Here is a 5,217-nt window from a genome sequence, read left to right on the forward strand (position 1 = left end):
AAATTAAAAATATGACAACTAACGAGCAACATTTAGAATATTTGTTGATACGAGATCAATGTTATGTACTTTTGTCTTACAAAATCATTGCAAAAAGTTATACATTAAATATCTATGAAAAAAAACAAGGAGCAAAAACTTGTTTCTATGAACATAAGTACTCTTCATTTCCGTTCCTTCAGGGCTAATTTTACTCACTACGTACTATGTATAGACACAACCGAGTTCTGTGACATTTTGACAATACAAAAGTGATATTTCAATTCGTCATCTGTTGAGTTTTTATATAATGAAGAGTAATTAAATGGTTGAGATTACTTTGGATTAGACGATAATGTAATATTTATTCAATTCACCAATGTGGTCTTGATAACATCATTCTTAAAATGTTACTACAATGGTCTTCCAAGATAAAAAAATTAGACAAAATAAAATGTAAACATATTTGGGGAGTGGTTTAATATTATAGGCCTTTGTAATTTACATTGACGACAGAGTGTTTCTTATTGTATACTTAAAAAAATAATGTTTATATTTTATTTCCCTTTAATAGTGAAAATAATTTTTCATGCGCACACTAAAGCGTAGCATGTCAATATTTATATCAATTTATATGTATTCTGGCCTCAAAAATGACAGAATAGTAAGAAGATTTTGAGAAAAAATATGATGAACTGACTAATGAATACTTTAGTATCTAAAGCGCTCATAATTAAAAAAAACCAGTGCTCTCCGTATGCTAAATACAAAACACATGTAAAAATTAATTTATTTTTACATACAAGTGGTTATATTCTATTCAAATCATAACATACACTGAAATGTATAAAAAATATATAGTCTGATGCTACCGAGTGGGCCATTGAAATCTGAACACTTACTAATTCAATAATTTATGAGGGTTGAGATATCGAAATTAATTCATATTTCCATATATTAAGGCATAAATAATTAATTATTTAGCAAAACAAACATGACCTCACTAGCTGACCTACAAGGTATATTTTTATAATAAAAAAACTATCAGCATAGCGAAGAAATTAATAATATATTAAGAATAAGTGGATATTATGTACTAAGCATGAAATACTCATGTGAAAAAAATAAACTTAGAATAATATCTAAATTTATGTTGATATAGAGTTCAATGTATTTATCTTGGTAAAATGACTGAAGATGATGCATTGAATAAGCCCCAGTTGCTTTGTACATATATTTTAGTAAATATTAAAATAATACTCGGGAAATCAGTTTTTTTTAAGCATCCCCACTTTCTTATTGCTTCCAATAGTTAATAATACAGACCAATGATAGTTCTACAGATAATAACTAAGAAGGATTTTGAAATTTCTACTCGCCTGATAACAATCACACAATATAATTTGTATCCCTAAAATAAAAGCGAACTAAGCAATGAAATAAATAATAAAATAACGGAGTACTCATATATAAGGATTGTAAATTTTGAAGAATATAATTGATACTTTATTATTTTTGAATCAATACAAAAACAATTGTATTTTTTTTTTTGTACATTTAAACTATTGCATTGAACAGTAAAACATCTTATAATTTGCTAGTATGACAAACATTTAATAATTTATATATTTGTGTGGAGACCTTTTATCTTTACAATATGGTGACAAGCAATTTGTCGGTATAGAAAAGGATTCCTGACTCAATAAGTTTGACAATTTCAATGAAATTCTGATATTTGAACAAAAGTCTATAGAAGTCATGAGGTTTTTTATATATTTTGAAAGGACGTAATAATTTAACTGCGCCAAATAACTAGTTATATGCATATTCTATTGTGCTATTATTAGCACAATGGAATATGCATTCAGAACCAAATTATCAAGAAAAGAGAAGTACATTATCCTTACAAGTCTAGAATCACATGTTTTACAATGATAAAAGTAGTAATAAAGAAATCAGGTGTGAGCTTGAAGTGTCTAGGTTATATAATTATTCTTGTACAACGTATATCCCGAGGTCCAACTTATTAATGGAATTGATATAAATGGCATATAGATGAGTGATGTCTGCGTTATATACACCTTCTCCTTCGCCAGCTTGAGAAAATGATACTTGAACGTGATTGACGAATTTCTATTTCCGCACTCCAAGCAATGGGACGTCTCCAGTATTACTGTCTACGCTATCAGCAACTTCTAAACGTTGGAGAGGAAGAAAGACTCTGTCAAGAAGGCTTAGCTGGATCCGAAGGAATAAAAGAAAAAAGCCCAAGTCTATCCCCTCAAGTCCATAAAGGTCCATACAAAAGATCCCTGGGGGTTACCCCAGACTGTCAAGAAAACTATCAAAAAAGTGGGTAGAAAGAGCCTTGTCGTGGATGAGAGACCATTTTTGACAACAACAATTAAAGAGTCCCATCTTTTCCGTTGGAAGACTCTTTTGAATGAGTCTTTTGAACTCCTTTTTTTTCTTTTTTTTTTTTGGTTCTTTGGCCCCCTAGAGCCATGATGCCAACCCCTTTGACTACACCTTTTGGATGCATATCGATAGGTGTCCGTCATTCAAACATAAAGGCCATCAAAGCTGCAGTCAGTCAGCACTATAATGCCATGACAGAGGCCTACATCAACCACCTGGAAGCAATCATTCCCGCTAAGGATGGCTACATTAATTATTAAGAGAGCTCAAACACAAATCTATTTATAGTATTAATTTTGTTGAGATTCTATTGCAAATTAATAAATAATATCTTGTTGAAGTTAAAAATTCAAGGTTTTCAGATTTTAATGGACCACTCGGTATATGCACACTCCTGCAATATTTTATTAATAGCAGTACATTATAATTTCTTAGATCAGAAATATGTATATGATATATATCAGGGATCACCATATACAGTGTACCTTGTATATACACTCAGGCCTGCAATATTTAACTATTTGTTCGACTACATTGTTAATTCTTGGATTAAAAACAATTTTATGATATGAGATTGTTTTTTAGACATTCAGAAATTACAATTTTTTTTTAATTAATATAAATGTTGGATAATCTAAAATTAGACAATAAACAGTAGACCTACATTCATTGGGAGAAAATGTGTTTTAACTTTATGTTATTAGGAAAAACTGGAGATATCAACAACAAAAAATTGTCTAATTTTTTCATAACAGGCAAACATTAAGAGGCGAAAGCCACTTTTAAATATTAATTAAGGTCAAAAATATTTTCTACAGCTTATTTTTATTATGAGGGGAATAAAATGGAAAGGTAAAACAAGACACAAAAAACAATATTCATTTTTAAGAGGGACCCTAAATTACACACTAGAAAAATGATAGGACAGTAAATCGGAATTGAAAATCGGAGAATCGGCATGGGGTAAATAATATTTAATTTCCCATTTCAATTCTTATGTACTATTATTTATTAATGGTATTTAACTATTAATTATTTTTCTAAGTTGTGAGAACAATAGCCCCCTCGCCAAATAAAGGAATTTTTGCTTTTTATTAGAAAATTGAAGAATTTTTTTTTAAATTTATTATTTGAAATTTAATTTAATTTTTTTTAATTTACATAAAAAAAAGGCAAAAATGTTTACCTCAGAGAGAGAGAGAGAAAGAAATTAACGGAACCTATTACCTTTTGAAAAATAAAGAACACAAAACAGATTTTCTTTTCCATTTCTAATATCTAATTGGTGTTTTTTCATTACAAAAATAGCATCCTTAATTATAAAACATTCATTACAGTAGCAGGGGTATATACCCAGTGCTTCCTGCTATTCTGGAACTGGTGGTATTGTGTCAATATGCATGGATAATTAAATCATGAGAGGAAGTAGCAATATAATATCTAATTATGGATCTTTTGTAATTAGACTTGGATCACGATTTAAGTATCTTTTTAATTGTAATATTGCAATGTTATGTATATTTGAACATACATAACATTGTATATTGTATGGTTACTTTGTGAATCAGATCTACTTTTTGCACTTGTTCATTCATATCGCACCGGATGTGAGCAAAGTCCCAAATCAAGATATACAACATATATTTTGTCTATGCTGATAAGAATACTAAGGTAGGCATTCTTTAGAAAAATATACACTTTAAAACCTTGTATTAAAAAAAAACGAAAAAAACTACTAATCTATAATAATATTATAATTGGGGATGGAATTTTTGTAGAAAAAAAACGATTAGTTTAGCATCAAAAGTGAAATTTGATCAAATCACCATTTATAAGAAAAAGTAATATTCGGAGCAGGTTTTTTGGCTGCAGATTCATTTTTTTCCAAAGTGCTAGAATGTCAGGGTAAAAATTGAATTTGATTTAACACCTGTACTTTTTTGTCAGTTTTTGATTTTAAAATACTTTGTACCCTTATTTAAATTTGTTAAAGGGACAAATTGGTGCCTGTTAGTTTGAATAGATTTCCTTTGTTTATTTGAATTTTTTTCACTCTGCATGATGTCGTTTTTGAGATAAAGCAGATGACTTAATCAATAATAATTCTCTACAATTTTGTTTTCCTTTCGCAGAATTCACATAGTTAATTCAATAAAAAAACGATAAATTAATAGAGGCCGTGTTGTTACTCATTTGTCATATAATAGCTGGTAATGTGAATATTGTCTGAATAGCGGTGAGCAAATAAACAACGGCTGAGAGAATTTTATAAAAATATGGCAGCTTTGAAAGAGAGCCGAGTAGTTTGTAATGAAAAAAATAATAGGACATGAGCAAACTAAAAAGTGGTCTTGTGATAGTTTGTAGCCTTGGGAGGTAAAATATATTTTTTCACAGCACCCTTTATGTGAGTAACATACTTATATTTTATATTGAATTATATTATTATTCAGGGTATTATATTGCAACAAGATGGTGCCATTTTATATTGATTTGTTTACAATCTCTTTATGTAAGTAAACAAAAATCTGTTTAGTCAGTGAGAGTTTGACGATTGTTTAAATTAGTTGTTTAAAAAGAAAAAGAGAATCATGATAAGACTTTCTGCAGCGCCCTCTATGTGAGCAACATATACCTAGACATATTTCTTATTGAAGAATATGATAATTGAGGGAGTGTATTATTATCCCGCAAGATGGCGCAACTCTCAGGAGCTCCTTTTTTTTACAAATTTATGTCAATTAACAGTTTGAAATGTTTGTAATGATAAAACTTAGTTTCGAAAACGGATGAAAACAAATGGTTGATGCGATGAGTGCC

The sequence above is a fragment of the Lepeophtheirus salmonis genome, chromosome 9 (assembly GCF_016086655.4).
Source record: "Lepeophtheirus salmonis chromosome 9, UVic_Lsal_1.4, whole genome shotgun sequence".
Classification (NCBI taxonomy): domain Eukaryota; kingdom Metazoa; phylum Arthropoda; class Copepoda; order Siphonostomatoida; family Caligidae; genus Lepeophtheirus; species Lepeophtheirus salmonis.